Source organism: Xiphophorus couchianus, chromosome 10 (genome assembly GCF_001444195.1).
Source record: "Xiphophorus couchianus chromosome 10, X_couchianus-1.0, whole genome shotgun sequence".
In the NCBI taxonomy this organism is placed as follows: Eukaryota; Metazoa; Chordata; class Actinopteri; order Cyprinodontiformes; family Poeciliidae; genus Xiphophorus; species Xiphophorus couchianus.
In genome coordinates, this window is record NC_040237.1 from 2,856,648 (window position 1) to 2,866,419 (window position 9,772).

Consider the following 9,772-nt stretch of genomic DNA (forward strand, 5'->3'; position numbering starts at 1 on the left):
GTTTTTCAAAATGTTGCTATTTTTTTCCTCTTACTTTGGTTTTTTAAAATACATTTCTGCGCTTTTTTATTTTGTTAATAAAACATAATTACTGATTACATATTTCTTTCTCAGTGAGACATTTTTTAAATGAGGCTGTGTTAAAAAGTTTAACATCGTCATTCGTTTCCAATAAGCAGGGTAAAAATCTGTAAAAATATTTTCCAAACGGTTAGGCAGCGTTCACACTGCAGCCCGAAGTGACCCAATTCCGATTTGTTTTCACACTTCCAAATATGTGCGACCTGTATGTGTTCTCCGGTGTGAACTGCTAATTAGTGATGTGTCGGTCGCTAACGATCCGGCTCTAAGAGCCGGCTCTTTGAAGTGAACAATTGGAACCGGCTCCACAATGGGAGCCGTTTTAGGATCCTATTTGGGAGCCGGGTTTTTTTCTACAGTATATCCCTGTCGTTGTGCTTGTGCTCTGCAAGTGCCAGAGCCGATAGTTTTTCCCCACATCGTTTTTTTTTTTGTCCTGCGGTGCCTCGCTGTCTCTCCGCCCCCTTCTCCCTCTCCTTCGCGTTTTGCTCTTCTGCCAGTGCTAGAGCGGAGAGTTTTTTTCCCTCGGTCGGTCCACTGCCCTCATCTCAAACGTGTGCTCCACACATCTGACCAATCACACATAGTTTCAATTAATAATGTGGCAGAAAACACTGAAAAAAAAAGTTTATCTCCACTTTTCTTGTGGAAACGGCAGGCAATTGGCCAAGCTGTATAGCGTTCGTCGGCAGGTGTTTATGTACAGACACTCACTCAGCGGTCAAGAAGCACAGAAAGAAGGGGAGTCAGTGTGAGAACTGAATAGGTGAAAATAAATGAGTGACAGAAAACGGAGCAAGATTTGGACTCATTTTAATGCTACATCGAGCTCCAGGGCAGAGTGCAGACTGTGCAAAGTCAGCATTTCCTATCGTGCAGGCTCGACAAACAACCTGCACAGGCACATGCGGACATCACACGCATCCGTATTGCTATAGCATTGTTATCAATCAATCAATCAAATTTTATTTGCATAGCACATTTCAGCAGCAAGACATTTCAAAGTGCTTTACATCATTACAAACACAGAAACACAATGCAATATAGAATCAATAATCAAAACATGACATTAAGTCAAGTTCCATCCATAGATTTGTAATTGATTACATTTCAAATACAATTCTAAACAGGTGGGTTTTTAGTTGAGATTTAAAAGAAGTCAGTGTTTCAGCTGTTTTACAGTTTTCTGGAAGTTTGTTCCAAATTTGTGGTGCATAGATGCTGAAAGCTGCTTCTCCTCGTTTGGTTCTGGTTCTGGGGATGCAGAGCAGACCAGAACCGGAAGACCTGAGAGGTCTGGAAGGTTCATACAACAACAGCAGATCTTTAATGTATTGTGGTGCTGAGCCGTTCAGTGATTTATAAACTAACAACAGTATTTTAAAGTCTATTCTTTGAGCTACAGGGAGCCAGTGGAGGGACTTTAAAACTGGTGTTATGTGCTCTATCTTCCTGGTTTTAGTGAGAACGCGAGCAGCAGCATTCTGGATCAGTTGCAGCTGTTTGATTGATTTGTAGGACAGACCTGTGAAGACGCTGTTGCAATAATCAATACAACTGAAGATGAATGCATGGATGAGCTTCTCTAGATCTGGCTGAGACATTAGTCCTTTAATCCTGGAAATGTTCTTCAGGTGATAGAAGGCCGACTTTGTAACTGTCTTTATGTGGCTCTGGAGGTTCAGGTCAGAGTCCATCACTACTCCCAGGTTTCGGGCCTGATCGCTGGTTTTCAGTTGTAATAACTGAAGCTGTGCATTGACTCTAGATTGTTCCTCTTTAGGTCCAAAAATAATAACTTCAGTTTTGTTTCTGTTCAACTGGAGAAAGTTTTGGCACATCCACACATTTATCTGTTCTAAGCATCTGTTCAGTGATTGGATGGGCTCTGAGTCACCTGGTGACATCGTAATGTAGAGCTGTGTGTCATCTGCATAGTTATGGTAGCTAATATTATTTCCTGTTATAACCTGAGCTAGTGGGAGCATATAAATATTGAATAAAAGGGGTCCTAGGATTGAACCTTGGGGTACCCCACATGTGACCTTTGACCTCTTTGATGAAAAGTTTTCAATTGAAACAAAGAAATCCCTGTTCTTTGCGGCATTTTTACTCATCATAAGTGCTTAACAATGTCAATAATGAAACAAAATATTATAAAATTAGGTTTAAGCTATTAATTAATTAATAATGTCAAAAATATATATGGGGAGCCGTTTGGGAGCCGAAAGAGCCGGCTCTCCACAGTAAGAAGAGCCATTAGAGCCGCATCTCGAAAAGGAGCCGAAAATACCATCACTAAGAAGAATGAACCTTACCAGAGGGGACTCTTTTCATTGGCTGATGCCCATTCTACGTGGTCACGTGCGTTGCCGTCTCACAAACACACTTAGCTTCCCGTTAGCTAAGTACAGCATGGCAGAACTGATACAACTTCTACACCTTGAAGCCTGTCTGCTACACAGTCTTACGTTAGCTAAACAGATCAATATGCAATGTGTCTGTATCTAACATACACTAAAGATTTTATTTTAGCAGAAAAGGCTTTGGACTAAACTGTTACTCGTGTTAGCCACGTTAGCACCAAGTACAGCTAGTCAATCAACCATCGCTGTGTTCAGGGAAGCGCTGATTAATAATCGAGAAATAAATATCAAGCCTGGAAACTTGATATCGTAACGGACTGAATGTTATGTTTTTAACGTAATCTTTGCTCGTCTCGCGGGGCGCAGGCGGTTGCCACGGTAACAGGTGTGCTTAAACTACAAAGAGAGAGAGAGAGTAAAAAGGTAGGAGTGGTTTTGAGTTGATCACCTGTTCAGGTTATTTTACCTTTGTTTACCTTTGCTGCGGCGCATTACAGCCACTGTAGTTTCTAAACGTTGGACTAATTACCTCGTTTGTTTGTGAGTTTACGTAATTCACAACAAACATCAAATAGAACAAATATATTTCATAAAATTTTAACAAACAAATGGCTTCTACCGTGGTAATTATGAGAAATTAAATTAATTATATCCCAGCTTCTGAAGACTTACCTTTACCTTTAGAGCTCTTTGGTTCCTCCTATCAGTCTGTAGTATCTCATATTGACGTCATCAAACCAAATTTCAGATCTACCATAACTGACTGACACCTGCTGGCCTCAGGTTTGCAACCGGCTTGTGACTGGAAGAAAACCATTCACCAACAATAACTGTCATTGGTTTTAGCTAAGCTAGCTTGACTTTGACAACCTTAACATGTAGATGTGCTGAGGAATGCGGCGTTCTGCGGATCAGTTGCATGAAAATGGCGACCCACATATGAACTCTGACAGATCATCAGTAGAGCAGGTGTTTAACGTAGCTAATCAACCGCTGCTGTGTTAGCCATTTATTGGTGACAATTTTTAGAGTCAGATATAAAGACTGTAATGGATGTTGGACTGAATGGGGGAAGCCGGAGAACCCGGAGGGAACCCATGCATACACGGGGAAACTCTGCCACCGTGCAGCCCTCGCTTTTTTATATATGTTGCCTCACATTATTACTGGTTCATGTTATGTTTATTTATGTGAAGCATCCCTGTCATGTTTGGTGGTGTAGTGGAGCCAACTTCAGCACTGAGAACAATTCATTCAGCATGTCATGTTTTCATCATTAGCTGTAAGTGGAAAATCGTCAGAATTTCTCTGAAATGTCTTGTATTCAATTCCTCTAAAGGCCATCACGTTTTTCCATAGTATGTTGTATATATATATAAGCATATATATATTTATATATACACTGCTCAAAAAAATAAAAGGAACACTTAAACAGGTGTTTAACACTTAAAGTGTTCCCTTTATTTTTTGAGCAGTATATATATATATATAGATATATATATATACTGTATATATAATGAATGGGGGAAGCCAGAGTACCCGGTGGGAACCCATGCATACTGCCACCGTGCAGCCCTTGCTTTTTTATAAACAGAAGTATAAAGGACTAAAACTACTATAACTAAGAAAAACTATAATAAAACAAAGCAAGATTTAATTAATTAATAACTAATAAAAATGAGCAACTACACTCTAAAAATGAATTAAAACAAGTCACAAAACAATTTATTGCAATTTATTGATCGCAATAAATTGCAACCAATTACTGGTTGCATTTTTAGAGTCAGATACACAGACTGCAATGGATGAACGTGGATGTTGGACTGAATGGGGGAAGCCGGAGTACCCGGAGGGAACCCATGCATACACGGGGAAACTCTGCCACCGTGCAGCCCTCGCTTTTTTAAACAGACGAATACAGGAACTAAAACTTCCACCAAGCAATATTTAACTAAAAATAACTAATAGAAATGAGCAAATACTAGGGAGGCCCAGATTAGCTAACTCTCACCTCTCTTTTGAATATAAAACATCAGCGGTCCATGTTGGCTGGTTTTCTCTTATCTTTATACTGCCGCATAAATGATGGGGTGACGGCTTTTTTAAAACGCCTCCAAAATGAAACCTCTTTCACTGGGCTATTGTCTTCATCAGAGGTGATGTCCTGATTTTGTCCGGGTTTTGACTGGTGCCTGGTTTTCTGTGTCTCCATCTTGGTTTTTGTGACAATCTTTGGATGGACTGCTTTTGATTGCTGCCTGATTTTCTTTGCTGAAACAAATTGGCGACGGACTGCTTTCAATTTTGAGGTCTCTGGAAATTCTGTCTGTGTTTTGACAGAGACCATTTTGTTCTTGTTCTCTCGTTGTGTAATCGTATTATGTCCCATTTCATGCTCATCAGATCTGGCTTCACACTTTGCTGTCTGTGTTTGAGCTTCTGGGGACTTGGGCAAATTTTCTACTTCTTCTGAGTCTTGAAGCAGTCGCATCTGTTCATATAGCTGGAGCTGTCTCAAACAACACTCATAACTATTTTCCAGGAAACTTCTCCTTTCAACTCCCTCAGGTAGCGACGCAGTTGTTTTCCACAGTTCTTGAAGAAGATGGTGTAAATATTGTTGAAGGTCAACAATCAATTTAAATAAAGGTTGTGGCTCTTTTGGACATGGGAGAAGCAAAGGGATGGGGATTTCAGTGTTGTTGTGTTTGTAGCCTTCATCTTCGGAGGTTTGGTCGTCAGGGACCTCAGGGACGTTCTCTAACTGGACATTTTCTAGGGTTTGATCGTGTGAAACACCAGGGACATTCTGCTCTTCAACATTTTCTCCAGTTTGTTCATCATCGACATTGTCCTCTTCAACATTTTCTAGGGTTTGATCGTGAGAGACATCGGGAACTTTCTCTACCTGGATGTGTCCTGGTTCAGACACAGTTAGAGACGGTGGTGTATTTTTCATATCCTCACAGGTCAATGGCTCTTTCTCCGCTGGCTCATTGTCTGTCTCCGGTGCTTTATACATTGATTCATTTTCCATAACCAGTTCAGTAGAGACGACAGTTTCCCTGGTATGAGCCTCCTGTTCTAAGCAGTCTGTCAGATCGTCTTGATTTTTCAGAACAGTACTATCATGTGTTTCATCTGCATTTTCAGTGGATGAAATCTTAGAAACCGATGGAGGGAAATCTTCTTGTGAGGTCTTAACATCCTGAGCAGATTGTTCCTCCTGTGTTTGAGCCACCGGATCTTGTGTTTTAGGGATAATTTCCTTTATTGTGATCAGTAAAGCGTCCTGCATTTCGGTGATTTCAATTGAAATATTTTCATCAATTGGAGCGCTTAGCTCCACCCAGACCTTCAGTGGTAGCGGCTCCTCCTTCTTCTTCTTCCTCTCAGGTGGTCCGTTCTTTCCTATGTCATCCACGGTCTTCTGTGTTGCAGGGATGGGTTCAATGATCAGTGAATCGTAAAGCTTTCCAGTATCGTCATCCAAACTATGTTCATGTTCTTCAAAACACATCTTGAAGGGCACCTTCTTTTTCTCGCTACACATCGTCGTCTGTGGCTCAACTTCCCTCACAACAATATTGTTGGGTGTATCTATCTTAACGATAAGCTGGTTTGACGACATCTTTCTTTCAGTCAGAAATAAATCCGTTTTCTAGTAGATTCTGTAAAGATTTCACACAAGCTCAGTGTCCGTTGAGTATCAAGCAAAGTTGAACTTCTTTTGAGTGTCGAAAGGAACTCCCAGGTGAATGTGTCGCGAACAGCTGCTATGCGGTTGTGACAAAGGTTGATAAAGATGACAAGCCTAAATAAAGGTTTGATGTCACAAAATTCTGCCTATGACACGGTAGTGTGATGTCACACATTGTGACATTACACTACGCTGCACTACGGTGATGTCACGTTGCCATGGTTTCCTTTGAATTCAAACACTGACACTGTAATATTTCAAATACTCAAGAAAACACCCGTTTATTCAATACCATTTATACATAAGTAACATATATTATATTGTAAACTGTTTATTTCTTTAGCAGAATGGCATGTTATGGTTTACAACAATCATCTTTGGTGTCAAGTGTTAGTTTCATAATTTTGGTGCTTTTTCACCTCTAATTTTCTCATTTTTAGCTTCCTAAAAACTAGACTTGAATTGAAACAAGGTGGACAAGAGAAGAAATATAAAGCCTAAAAAATACAGTATCATTCAAACAGCAGCTGCAAAATCAGATAATCAAGAAAATCCAGCAAAGACCTCAGAGATGCGTCTCCTATATGTAAAAACATATTTGCTGAGTTACAAATTTTGAAGGTTTTTTGTCACATAAAAACATTTATATGTATGTTACATTTTAAAGAATATAGTTTATAAAAAATATCATAAGATTATTTTAATCATTTAACTCTACGAATCACTTTGCAAGTCATAATAAACTATTTTATGTGGAAAATTAAATAGTTTTATTGGCATTGCTGTGGAAAATATTTGCTTAGTTACAATTTTCTTGTGCTTATTTAGTTACATAAATTATTCAGATGCTGAAACACCATGTCATCACACTGTAATGATGAAACACACTGTAATAAATATGTGTTTAAAATTGCATTTTAAACAATGTAGTTTATAAAAACTTTGTCAAATATTTGTTTTTCCATTTTATTTAGCATTTTTACATCCTTTCTGTGCTGAAATACAGATTAAATTACCAAGAAGAGCCAAAAGATTTGTGAGCCAAGTTCCTTTCGGCAGCAAAAAATAATAATAATAAAAAATAAAAATAAAAACAGTTGTAGTTTACTAAATTTGAGGGGTGATTAAGTATTTATTACAATATTAGAATATCAAAATAAACACATTCCTCTAACTTGTCCTTTTACCTAATATATTTTTAATTCCATAAGATGTAATTATTGAATATATTCAGATATTTCCCCTCAAAAATGACAATATTGACTTTCTAAGTGGACCTTCCATTTTGAAAGAGGTAGGGGAGGGGGGACCAGGACGTCATGGAGGATGGGACGGAGGCGTTTAGTTTCCAGGTGGATAGAAGGGGGCAGGGTGTGTTTGTACCTGCATCGCTGTGGAGGACAAGGACACAAACCGTTAAGATCGCCGATGTAATATAATTGCGATCATGGAAATTCACGTAAAAAGAGATTTTCTGAGTTTCAAAAGTCAAAAACTCTCGACTTTAGAAACTCTGAAATTTCCAAGTATTTTTCTAGAAAATGTATGAGATTAATTTAAAAAAAATCTCTAGAAAATTTTCTTGTAAATTTTAGAAAATACCTGACAATCTCAAAAATCTGAGTTTTTTAATAAATGGTAGATATAGAAAAAAGTGAATTTCCACAAAAAACCCCCTAAGATTTCTGAAATTCTTTTTTTCTACAATGACCCTAATATGCCGTCGTACTAAACTAACTTCATTTAATATTTTTAAATTCACTGTTTTTGTGCTCTCTTGGAAAAAACAAAGAAAAACAAAAATATTTTTGTTTTTCTGACAATTTTATTGTGAATTATTGTGACAATTTTCATCTTTTGAATCTTAAATTTCTGTGACTAAATAAAAAAGTTCTGCTTTTTTTCCTTTTCTGTCTACAATTTCATAACAGACTGACTTCATTTAATCAGATTTATGAATTTACTGATATTTTTTTATGCTCTTGTGGGGAAAAAAACTGGAGAAAAAAAATTTCTAGAATATTGCTAAGATTGATCTCCAAATCTGAGTTTTTCTAGCACTTTTCAAGCTCAGAAAATTCCAAGTTTTTTTGAGAAGTTGATCTCAAAATGTCTGAGTTTTTTGGCATAAATTTAATTTTAAATCTACAATGGCGCGAATGTTACATTGTACAAACCTGACTTCATGTAATCATATTTTTTGATTTACTGATGTGTTTTGATGCTCTTGTAGAAAATAGCAGGAGAAAATAGTAAAAAAAAGGGAAAATTCAGTCAGTGTTTTTTTAACACTAACCAAAATTTATTGGTTAATATAAAAGTTTCAGAGATTTTTAATGTAAATGTATCATATGTATCATAACGATGAGTGGAGTTAGTGGCGGCTGTAGTTTATCTTAATGACAGTTGCTACCTGGTGGGGGTCCTATGTAAAAGTGCTGGTGCGGTCCTAAATATACTTAGTAGTTATTAAAAGGAATACTTGAACATCTTCAGTATGTCTATTCAACGGAGCTTTCCTAAGGAAGAAAAATTTGACAATGTTCTCTATCCATCCTCTATGGACAGTATTTATTTATTCTTCTTCATTTCTCTTTATCTGTCTCCCTCCCTCTTTCAATTTTTATCAATTGTATTTTTCTCTGTAATTATCAGGTTTATTTCCTTACCAAGTTCAGACTGTCAGGCTGTTTCCCCTCTGAGAGTCAAATCTGGTCAAAACTTTTATTCGGTGATGACTGAATTTTAGCTGCGTGGCAGGGCAGGGCTCACACGTCTTCATTTCTACAGTTGGCCCTTCGCCATATTAGGACATTTCCTCCCGCTGCTGCTAGCTGGAAGCTAAAGCTAGTTCCGCTTTTTTAACTTCACATTGAGCGCGAGCGAGCAGAGCAGTCGCATTACTTTTCTGTGACTTTAGCCGTTTTCTTTCTCTTTGAATCGTTCTTTTGCTTTTTTCCACTCACGGAAACCCGTTTCAAAGCATCACCGACTTTTAGCATCGTTTAAAATACAAAACAGCCGCGGTGGATGGAGGAAAACTCAGCCTGTGTTTGGATGTACTCACCACTTGCGAGTTGGCTTTCAAAACGCGATCCGGAGATGACCTGAAAGTGTCCCGCATGCGCAGTAGAGGGCGCAGTAACGTCACACATAGAGCGCTCAGTGATTTGCCAACCGCCATAAAGAAGAAGCGGTGCTCAGTGTTTGCGGAAGTAAACATGGATGCTAACGGTGGAGCATAGCTTGCAACTTTGAGGTTGTTTTCCAACCGGAGCCAGGATATTAACAACTTGATTCTCGTTATAGTCTGCCGTGGTTGTTGTTTTTCTTCCCGCTTGGGCGATTCAGGATGCAGAATAGTGACGTTTGTCGAGTATCAGTGACGTTCAAATCGGATGAATTCGACCTGGTCGTTCGGTCACATTTGAATCGGATAAGTATCGGATATCCAAGTGGCCTGGGTCGCATTCGAAAGAAATCCGACCTGTGTTGTTCAGACTGTCATGAAAATATAAGATACAGGTCGCATTACGTGGAGAAAATCGGAGTTGGGTCACTTCAGGCTGCAGCGTAAACGCTGCCTTAGGTTAATCAGCAGCTCGTATTGTTATAGGGAGGAGTT